Here is a 12,362-nt window from a genome sequence, read left to right on the forward strand (position 1 = left end):
TAGTCTTTAATTTCTTCTGACCATATAGTTCTATGCTTATTGCTTTCTGAAGTTCCCCAATGTCTTTACTGATTGCTTTTTTAAAACTATGAACTGATGACACTGGTGATCGTCCCTGCTGTTCTTTGGTCAGCCTGCTGTATCGTGTGGTTTTCCTTTTATTCTCCAAGTCTCTGTACAGCTTCAAGCCGAGCCCCTGAGGCTTTGGTCCAGTGACTCAGCCGCTTTCATGGTAAGAATCTCTCCCAGGCACTTTGCTAATACTGTTCTCCAGTCATGAACGTCAGCCAGCTTTGTAATGCAGCCTTACACAGCCTGTTCAACTTTCCCTGGTCACAATTTGTTTTCTTGAATTTTGTATGCCTTTCAGATCTTCTGCATTAGTGAGGCTTTCTTCAGCCAGGGCGCATCTGTGTATAGAGCAGAGTGGGTGGTTTTTGGAAGACTTACATATTCTGGCACTGGACTGGAGAGACACAAGCCACTGTCCCAGTTCTCACTGAATCTACATTTCCTACTGGGAAGAGGGTCCTGAAGACTTCGAGTTTTTTTTTACCAGTAAGAAAAAATGAGATTCCTTAACACTTAACTTGCCCCAATACGGTGACCTTGACGCCAAAGACTTCCAATTATTAAGTCAGCTTATTTTTTTCCTGACATTACAAGCTACGTGCTTCTTACACACTCTTTCCCTGACCAGGAAATTCACTGCATTGTCTGGCTGTTGCTTTAAACCATAATGAAGACAATAGTCGTGTATCTACCCTCAGCCACAGTGTGGTGAGTTTCTCCTATCATCTGAGCCCAGTCTGTCCTAGAGGAAAAGGTTTCTCATGTTCAAGAAAACACTTTGGTGCACCCCCCTGGTCTCAGCTCTAAATGCCCTTGGAACTGTTCCTAATTTGGATAAATAGTCTGGAATAGACATCTTCCGTCTCCCTAGCCTCTGCTTCTATTCACCCAACTTCCCAGTGCTTCCAAATATAGATCAGTGCAGCAAGAAAACATAAAAAAACCCAAAAGACAAAAATAAAAAATAAAAATAAAACAAACCCCTGCCACCCATCACATGAATTAACTTTGTGTTCTATGAGTGATTAATTTTATAGTATCCAAAGAGTCTGTGAAGATCATACACAAATACATAAACACGTGAATATTCCTGGGTTTTAAGGAAAATCATAATTAGCTGAAGCACCAATTTAAAACTGTAAAATAATCCTGGCACCTCAGTGAATGATTTGCTATGTCCCTTAAAATTTTGATGAGAAGTGTGCATTATGTGCACATTGTGTGAACTTGGAGTGGTTTCTCACTTACATTTTCTCCCTCTTGGTCACTCTGAATCATGGGTAACAAAGGCGGCTGGCCATATGTGTGGTTTGATCATCTTGCCTGGAGTTCGTGCTTGTGAACAGCAAAGTCAGTGTGCTTTGGGTCTGATGAAAGATGCTAGTCGTACACCCGCTGAACGAATGTTAATTTTGACTAGGAACCCTGCCATTTCGTGAATTCATAAGAAATAAAGAGATGCAGAGTTAGCCTGAAGATGTATCTGTTTTCTTAAAACAAAACAGAACAGAACAGAAAGCCATTGATAAAATGCCCCTAGAAGGCTACTTCTTGCCCACTTTATGTTCTTCCAATGTTCTTCCATAGTTTTATGTTAGGGTAGAGTGAATTGGGTATTTACTACAAGGTCAGAGACTTTCTGAGTATCTTTCACACAGTAATTCATTACTGGTTATTGATACAGTTGATGCTATGGAAGTCAAGAGCTGATGGAAAGATGGCTTCTGTAGGTTCCTGCTCCCCGAATCTCACTGTGTACCCGCAGTGGGTCTTCCCTCGACTTCCCTTCTACCTTCTCTGGCTGCTCCCTCCTGTGCTTCTCATTCGGGCTTATCAAAAGCATTTCTACCAAGATTTTTTTCTTAGAATTTTGATTTGATGAAGTCCTATGCTTTTTATCATTTTCCTTGCAATACTCTTTTTCTTAGACAATTTGCATTTTATATTCTTTCAGTTTTGGTGTCATCCATGACCCTGTTCTCTCTCTTAGCATATTTATGTTCTCCTGGGTTAGGTATTTTCAGGTTTCAGGACACGAAGTCCACCTCAGGCTGTCTCAGATAGTAGGGGTCTTCTGTAAGTACATCAAAGGAAAGAGTGGCCATATAGTATATTGTTCTTATCAGGGCTCTTCTTAGAGCAAAAGGGGGCACTATTTTTTTTTAATTTTTTAAATGTTTTTATTTATTTTTGAGACAGAGAGAGACAGAGCATGAGCAGGGGAGGGGCAGAGAGAGAGGGAGACATAGAATCTGAAGCAGGCTCCAGGCTCTGAGCTGTCAGCACAGAGCCCGATGCGGGGCTCGAACTCATGGACCGTGAGATCATAACCTGAGCCAAAGTTGGATGCTCAACCGACTGAGCCACCCAGGAGCCCCAAAAGGAGGCACTATTAACTACGTCATGCCACATATGTAACTGGAACTATCCTGGCCAGACTGAGATTGGTCTTTCTTTCCTCTCTCTTCTTTTTCCCTCTCCCTTCCTTCTCCTCCTCCTGCAACACCTGCTTCTTGCCCTCCTAATTCCTGCTCATAGGGGAAATATATCATTTTTCTCTGTGTGTCTCTGTGTGTCTCTCTTTTCTATCTATCTGTCTATCTACCTACCTATCATCTATTTAGCTCCCAAATATTGGATCACCAGTCAATAAGTCTCTGTATAAATTTTTGACACTAGAACAATCTGGTGCTGGGTTCCCTTGCTAAACTCTTAGATAAGTCCACAATGGAAAAAAATAAACTTTTAGGGATTAGTTAGGATATGATTTAAACTATGGAGACAGAAACACAAAATAATAGTGGTCTAAACAATGCATTCCCCTCTGACATAAGGATCTAAGCCAGCATGGTGGTTCTGCTTGGCCAAGTTGTAAGGTGCACAAGTTCCTTCTGTTTTACTGCTTCACTCCCAGGGATTTTGTCCTCTCCACATGATCTGAGGTGACTCATTCTCATATCCACTTTCCTACCGGTGGGAAGGATAAAGGGTAGGTGTGAGCATGCTCCATTCCCCAATGTGTCCTCTACCATTCGCGGCCCTTCAGCTCGTATCACTTGACTTCCATTCATATCCTATAGGCCAGAATGTAGTCATCTGCCTTCTACTGGCCGCGAGGAAGCCTGGGAATTGTAGTTTCTCCTCTGAGGAGCCAAAAATGTGTTAATTCTATTAGTAGAGAGAAGAGGAGCAAATAGGTACTTGGGCCAATCCGTGGTTTCTGCCACATTTAGCAATATGATGCTGGAGGATGTATTCACATTGAAACAGAAAATTCTTGCTGTTGTTGCCTCTTGGTAACTCCACTTTGTATTTTATGGCCTTCAATTCACCATATTGTGACACTCACCGTGTAGCATCTGAAAGAGCATTGTTACTTTAACTCAGCAATTATCGTTAAGAATGATACAAACTTCTCTTTAATTGTGATAGTATTATTTTCATAAATTACATGAAAAGCTTACTGGGTATATCATTCATTTCCTTACCATGACATCATTTCATTTAACTTAACAAAATCTCAAATTGTTTTCAAGAGTCTAAGACTTCTGGAAGCTCTTTTCATTTTGTACATCCTGCAATATAATTTATGGCAGAAATCCACCTTTTTCAAAGTCTAAAAATCTATTAGTCTGAATTTATCTTTTTTCTAACCTTTCTAAACACTCCATCATATCAAGGAGATGATGATGCTCATTATGGCCATTAAGATTCTGATACAATTAAGTTGTATTCCACTTAAGTGATGGGGTGTGGTTCCTTCTCGGAATGGGACAATTTTCTATAGTCTCACAACTTCCACATCCTCATCAATTTACAAGGCTGTTTTAGGAAATACCTTCTTGACCCTGAATGAAGTACGGCTCCCAACTTTGAGCAAATCATTGCATTAATGGTCTTCGGATTCGAGCATCCATTTAGAAAAAAATCCCTCGCCATTGTCCCCAGGAGAGTCTATAAAAATGCTTCCGTGCTTTGTTTGTGGTCACTTAGATAATAGGAGAGCTCCCCCTGCTGCTTGACATTGGGGAATTATGGAGGAGGGGCTAATCTGAGGCCCTTTGCTCTTGATAACTTCACTAACGTTCAAGCACAAACCTAGATGGAAATCACAAGAAGCCTGTTTGACACTGGCTTTTGAAATACTTAAAAACATCAGCATTTGTCAGGTAGAAAGATTTTCATTTCAAAGTTCTAACAGGTTATTATTATTCCAAGCAATGGAGAGTTAAAAAAGGTTGAACAACTATAATAATGGTGGTGTGTGAACGTGGGGAGTGATTAGGTTTTATTGTTTGTTTGCATAAAACTGTATCACTTAGCTTTGTTTGGGGTATGTTTCAGAGATGTAGGCTAATTAGACCATGCAAATCACTTTGTTTTCTGAAAATTAATTAAGCTTTCATGGCCTTACCAGGTTACAGGGCCAGGCTCCCATCCCACACAGTTCCTCTGGAGTTACGTAGGAGGTGAGCCTGTCTCAGGCTGAACTCTCAGATGATTCCATCACCGAAAGAATGGAGTTTAGTAAATGTGGCGTTTGAAAGCTTGTTCAAGTTGTAAAATGTTGGATTCTATTTTTATTAAATCACTTAAACTTTCAACATAGTGAAAAAGATTTATTTAACATACATTTCACAAGCCATTTTGAATGCATATTTGGGGGGAGGGGAATATAGCAGAGGACGTTTTTAAAACTGAAGTATTGTCCTGAAGGGAGAAGACAAATGAGTTAACCATTGAAGTCCTATTGTTTCGTCAGACTGTCCATAAAGACATTTAAGATTTTATATTTGTAGTGTTATGAGGAAATCATATCCATCTCCTTCAGAAATATAGATGTAAATAGTCTTTATTATTGGGAAATATTGCGTATAATCTAGATAAAGCGGTAGAGGCTGCCCAGAAATGTTTTACTGTAAGAATCCCCGAGTAGCGAAACTAAACCAAGCATATGGAGAAGCATGTAATGTGGTAGGATTGATAAAAAATGCCAGATCTATGGGAAGAAGGGCTGTTTTTAGTAATCTCCTTATTGTATCGGAATGCTTTCTTTAATAACAGCTTTATTGAGGTAGGAGTCACAGCGCATAAAATTCTCCAATTTAAAATATACAGTTCAAAGTGTTTCCTGTATTTGCAGACTTGTGTAATGATCACCAGAATCTAGTTTTAGATAATTTCATCGTCTCCAGAAGAAACTGTATCTATTAGGGATCAGTCCCTATTCCCCTCTCATCACCCCAACCCCCCACCCGAGCCCCAGCTAGTTACTGACCTATTTCTATCTCTCTGGATACACCTATTGTGGACACTACATAAATGGAATAATATAATATTTGATCTTCTGCAACTGGCTTCTTTTCATGACAAAACATTTGAAGTTTATCTTTGCAGTACATACACGTACTTTATTCCTTTTATTTTTTTCTATTGCCAAATAGTATTCCATTGTATGGGCATACCGCATTTTGTGTTACGCGTTTATCAGTTGATGGATATTTGGGTTGTGTCCACTTTTTGGCTCTTATGAATAATAACTGTTATGAACGTTCATTTATGAGTCTTTGCATGGACATATGCTCTCATTTTTCCTTCGCCAGTTACTAGGAGTGGAATTGCGGCACATCTGATATCTCTATATTTTACATTTTGAGGTCCTGCCAAACTGTTTTCTAGTGTGACTCTACCAGTTTACATTCTCACCAGCAAAGCTGCGTTCCGATCTCTCCACATCTTTGCCAGCTTTTGTTACTGGCCGTCTTTTTGATTACAGCCATTCTGATGATGTCTAGTGGTATCTTATTGGGTTTGGTTTGCAGTTCCCTAATGAGAAATGACATTGAACATTTTTCCGTGTGCGTTTTCACCATTTGTATACCTTCTTCGGAGACACGTCTGTCCAAATTCTTTTCCCATTTTATCGTTGGGTTATTCTTTTAAAAAAAATAATTGAAGTATAGTAGACATACAATATTATACTTTCAGGTCTACCATATAGTGATTCAATATTTTTTTTAAATTTTTTTTAACGTTTATTTATTTTTGAGACAGAGAGAGACAGAGCATGAACGGGGGAGGGGCAGAGAGAGAGGGAGACACAGAATCGGAAGCAGGCTCCAGGCTCTGAGCCATCAGCCCAGAGCCCGATGCGGGGCTCGAACTCATGGACCGTGAGATCGTGACCTGAGCTGAAGTTGGAGGCTTAACCGACTGAGCCACCCAGGTGCCCCCAATATTTATATATATATTACTAAATGCTCATCGTGATAAGCATAGTTAACATCTGTCACCGTGGGTGGCTTATTCTTATTACATTTTCAGAGTTCTTTAAAAACATATTCTGAATACAATGAAATCAAAAACAGGAAATCAAAAGAGAAAATTAAAAAAAAATATATCCCAATCCTAGTCTTTGAAAAGATAAGTGAAATTGATAAGCCTCTACTAATGAAGAAAAAGAGGACAGAAATTACCAATATCAGAAATGAGGGAGAAGACATCACTTCAGATCCCATGACACTAAGAATATAATAAAGTGGGGAGCCTGAGTGGCTCAGTTGGTTAAGCGTCCGAGTATTAATTTCTCACGGTTCGTGAGATCAAGTCCTGTCAGCATGAAGCCTGCTTAGGATTCTCTCTCTCCCTCTCTCTCTGCCCCTCCCCTTCTCGCTCCTGCTCTCTCTTGCCGGTGCACTATCAAAATAAATAAACAAACATTAAAAAAATCCTTATAAAAATAAATAAAAAGATAATAAAGGAATACTGTGATCAACTGTATGTCCACAAACTTGGTAACCTAGGTGAAATAGACCAATTCCTTGTATAACAAATTCTGCCAAAACTCAAATGAGGAAAAATGGACCATCTGAATAGGCCTGTATATAGTAAACACATTGAACCCATAATTAATAACCTTCCCAAAGAAAAAGCACCAGGCCCATATGCGTTCACTGGTAATTTCTACCAAACATTTAAGGAAGAAATTATATGAATTCTCTACAGTCTCTTTCAGAAGAAAGAAACAGAGGGAATAGTTCTATGAAGTGAACACTACCCCAACATCAAAGTCAGACAAATACATCGCAAGAAAACAACAGACACATATATCTTACGAACATAGATGCAAAAACCCTCCATACCCCAGATGTTAGCAAATCAAATGCAATAATGTATAAAAAGAAGTATACACCGTGACCAAATGGGGTTTATCCCAGGTATTCAAGACTGGTTCAACATTAAAAAGCTGATTGATGTTATCAATCATATCAACAGACTAAATAAGAAAAATCACATGATTATACAATAGACATAGAAAAAACATCTGACAAAAATCCAACACCCATTCATCATGATGAAGAACCCCGCAACTAAAAATAAGGATACTTCCTCAACTTGCAAAGAACACTTACAAAATTCTGCAGTTGAATTCATATTTAATGGTAATTAACTAGAAGTTTTTCTACCAAGATCAGGAACAAGGCAAGGATGTTCCCTCTTACCTCTCCATTTCAACATCGTATTGGAATTGTTAGCTATACAATATGGCAAGAGAAGGAAGTAAAAAGATAGAAAAATTGGGAAGAAAGAAAGAAATAAAACTATTTTTGTTCAAAGATGACATAATCATCTATCTAGTAAATCTGAAGGAATCAAAAAGAAAACTCCTGGAACTAACGAGCAATTATAACATGGTTGCAAGATACAAGGTTAATGTAACAGTGAATTGCTTTTCAACATTGCCAGGAATGAACAAGTGAAGTTTGAAATTTAAAACACAATACCATTCACATTAGCAACCCCCAAACAATGCACTTAGATGTAAAACTAACAAAATATGTAAAAAAAAAATTTACATGAGGAAAACTGCAAAACTTGGAACAAATAAGAAGAATTAAATAAATGGGAAGATATTCTATGTTTATGGATAAGAAGAATCAATATTGTTAAGATGTCAGTTCTTCTCAAGATGGTCTATAGATTCAATGCAATCCCAATCCAAAATTCCAGCAAGTTACTTCGTGGATCTTGACAAACTGCCTCTTAAGTTTATATGGAGAGACAGAAGACACAGGACAACCAACTCATTAGTCAAGGAGAAAAAAATTGGAAGACTGACACTACGTGGCTTCAAGGTTTAGTATAAAACTGTAGTAATCAAGGCAGCGTAGTATCAGTGAAGAATAGATAATCAATAGACCAGAATAGTGAGCCCAGAGGCATGTCAACTGACCTTGACAAAGAAACATATGTAACACGAATGAAGACAGGATAGTCTTTTCAACAAATGGAGCTGGAATTGGGCATCAACATGACAAAAAAAAAAAAAAAAAAAGAAAAGAAAAGAAAAGAAAAGAATCTAGACAAGACATTATACCCATTAAAAAAAATTAGCTCAAAACGGACCATAGACTCAAACATAAGATGGAAAACTATAAAACTCCAGGAGGGATCACGTAGGAGAAAACCTACGTAACCATGGCTATGGCGGCTATGGCGATGACTTTTTGGCCACAACACCGAAGGCGTGATCCATGAAAGAATGAAAAACTTAGAAAAAAGATTTGTCTGATAAATGACAGTTATTCAAGATAGGAGAGAACTCTTAAAATTCAACAATGTGAAAACGAACAGCCCGATTTAAAAATCGAGAAAAAATCTGAACTGTCACCTCACCAAAGAAGATATACAGATGGCAAATAAGCATATTAAAGATGTTCTACATCATATGATCTCGGGAGACTGGGCCCAAATCCAAACACTGATGCTACCAAATATCAGGAAGGATAGGGAGCACGTGAAAGTCTCATTTACTGCTGGTAAGAATACAGAAACGCTACAGCTACTTTGGAAGACAACTTGGAAATTTCTTACTAAATGAAACATACTTTTGCCATACGACCCAGAAAGCATGTTCTCTGGTGTTTACCCAAAGGATGTGAAAATTTATGTCCACACAAAAACCTCCACGTAGATATTTATAGCTGCTTTATTCACAATTGCTAAAACTTGGAAACAACCAAGCTGTCCTTCAGGAGGTGATGGAGAAATAAACCGTGGTCCATCCAGACAATGGAATGTTCTTCAGTGCTGAAAGGAAATGAGCCACCAAGCCATGAAAAGGCATGAAGGAACCTTAAATGCACAGCACTAAGTGAAAGGATGGAACGTGAAGAGGCCACATAATATATAATTCCAACTATGACAGTCTGGAAAAGAAAAACTATGGAGACAGTAAAAAGATCAGTGGTTGCCAGGGGTCCGCGGCGAGTGAGATGAACAGGGGGGACACAGAGGATTTTTAGGGCAGTGAGACTACTCTGCACGATACTGTAATTGCAAACACAGGTCATTACACTTCAGTCCAAAGCCATAGAATGTACACCACCAAGAGTGAACCCTAATGTAAACCAACTATGGACTTTGGGTGATAATGACATGTCAAAATAGAGTCATTGACTGTAACAAATAGCCCACTCTTCTGGGGGATGCTGACAGTGGGGGAGGACAGGTGTGTGGGGTCAGGGAGTCTAAAGGAAATCTCAGTACCTTTCCTTTCCTTTTGTTGTGAGCCGAAAGGTGCTCTAAAAACTAAAGCCTACTAAAAGGAATTAAAATCGAAATACGGTAGTTGAAAACGAAATAGTGGTTTTGTAGGTGAAGTCCTTCAACTGAATGCATGCCAGGCATGAAGATTATGTCAGTCTCCCTCCTGGAAGTTGAGGCCCTGCCTGATGGCCCATAGCCCTGGGCAGAGAGAATTTGCACCAAGAATGAAGGTGACAAGTGTGATTTTGTAGCAATAAACCTCTTCTTTCGCCCCACATTCTCCCTCCACGTCCTTTCTCATATCAACTTAGACATATTTTTTGCTGTTACCTCTCCTACTTAATCAACCATTTCCCTAGATTCAGCCCACTGGAAATCATTCCTATCAAAATTAATGACAACATATTTTAGCCATGTCAATGAACTCACATTTTTTGTGAGGTTTTTTTTTTTTTGTCTGAGGATGTTGAACTCAGTCCATATTAGCTATTTAATGGTGGACGAAACTATCAGAAACTAATTTGCATGAATAAGGGCCCTGTGACGGAGTAGGGGTTGTTGACAAAAATGTATGTTGATTGCCAACACGGAAACCACAATACCTGCATTTATTTCTGTTCCTGTCACAACTGACAGTAATATTAGAGACATCCTGCCCAACCTTTCCAGGCTTCAGCTTCTACAGCGGGTAAAAGCCTCTAGCAGCCAATAGGAATATCGAAGATGCCCATGACATTGCTAGCTTACATACCTGGGATTCCATGCTCGTGCTGTCCCGAGACGGTGGGCAGAGGATGAGTAGCGAGGCCAAAGCAGTCACGCCATCAGGTGAGTCCAGGACCTTCTGAGTCCAAAGCTTCCCTGCGTTACCGCACAGAAGTTCGGGTAGCGTGCTCGTGGAGCTGCCCAAATTCCCGTGGGTGGCCATCCCAAGGAATGTGGCATCTTTGCTCTTGCCTGAGAGAGGGCAGTACAGGAGGGCCAGCCCCGAGGAGAGAGGCGGGGGCTGCTTGCTGTGCACATGGCCGACAAAGGCCGCCAGCCCTCCCCTTGGGTGGTTGGGGCGCTGTGGTCCCTGCACACTCTTAGAGGTCCCTGTCCAGGCAGAAGCCAAAGAGGGCAGCACCCCCTCAGCCTCGCGAGGCAGGACCCCTGCCAGCGAGGCCTTGCACAGCAGACCTCGGGTGGGTGGTTGATTGATGAATCACTTTGGTAAAGTCGGAGCTATTAATCTCTCTCCATCTCTTTTTTCTGCCTTCATTTTGTGTCACCGTTGGCTTTTTCACTGCTATGTTGATTCACACTTCATCATGAAGCTCATACTCTTTTAGGGCAAGAGACAAATACGCAGACAATAACGCGAGGCACTTGCGGTTAGCGATGGTCGTGGTGTGGGAGCCTGGCACGCCTCCCCACGACCTGCTCCTGCCGTGCCGAACACTTACTCCTGAGGGTGGAGTCAGTCAGGTGGACGAGGTCCTGTCTTTTTGCAAGACGTTTCCTCACTGTTGTAGGAGGTGTGCTTTTCTTTGTCTCCACCTTTCCCTTTTTGTCAGTTTTGTGACTGTGTGTGTGTGTGTGTGTGTGTGTGTGTGTGTGTGTGTGATGCAATCTGCTGGAGATGTTTCAAAATTCCTGGTTTGCTAGTAAGAGAGTATTTGTGAAACCCCAACCTGGGCCACAGGTAAAGGACATTTTAATTGCTGGTTGTTTCCTTATTGCGGTTGTGGTTTGGGAGACAATCTCAGTGAGTAAGAATTTAGTGAGGTCACCTGTTGCATTGGCTTTTTCTTGTCCAGGTACAAATATATTTGGAATGGCTCTGTATAAACCATTGGCTGAAATAAGACACCAGAACTGTTGGTTAAAATAAATTCAACATTATATGTTCCTTAAGTTGTTTAAGGAAATTTCCCCTGGAATCAACATCAAATATGATATATGTGAAATCAAAGGGATTTCTTTCTATAGTGTGTGAATAGATTATAAATTCTTTGAAGAAAGGGACTATGTCTGAATCATGACTCTGTCCCTAATTTCTAGCATAATGTATGTTTAATGGTATTTGCTTAGTGATTTCTGAATGACTGGGTTATTGTAGCTGCAAAACTGCTCTTATGCACTAATTCTGCTGTATGTATGCATTATTCTCGTTGTTAATCAATGATAGTAAGGATACAAACTGGAAAAACATCAATTTAAATTTAATCATTAAAAATACACAAATTTATCTAAAATTAAATTGACCAATTTGGGTTGAAATGTCTTTAGATCTTTTTTTTTTTTTTAACTTTTTTAACGTTTTATTTTTATTTTTGAGACAGAGAGAGACAGAGCATGAACGGGGGAGGGGCAGAGAGAGAGGGAGACACAGAATCGGAAACAGGCTCCAGGCTCTGAGCCGTCAGCCCAGAGCCCGACGCGGGGCTCAAACTCACGCACCGCGAGATCGTGACCTGAGCTGAAGTCAGACGCTTAACCGACTGAGCCACCCAGGTGCCCCAGATCTTTTTTTTTTTTTTTAAATGGTATTTATCCTGACGATAGGTGGATCTCAGTGTAGTCTAGCATATCAGACTTACCTTCCCCACTTACATGGCTCCGTTCTTTGCCATGTGGCTTGTTGTTATCTATCTATCATCTATCTATCCATCTATCTATTTGCTTATCTATTTATCTCTCTATCTGCCTACCAATCATCTATCATCTATCTATCTATCATCCGTCATCTATCTATCTAT

This window comes from Puma concolor, chromosome D3, assembly GCF_028749965.1.
Source record: "Puma concolor isolate L17-30 chromosome D3, mPumCon1.1.hap2, whole genome shotgun sequence".
NCBI classification, from domain to species: domain Eukaryota; kingdom Metazoa; phylum Chordata; class Mammalia; order Carnivora; family Felidae; genus Puma; species Puma concolor.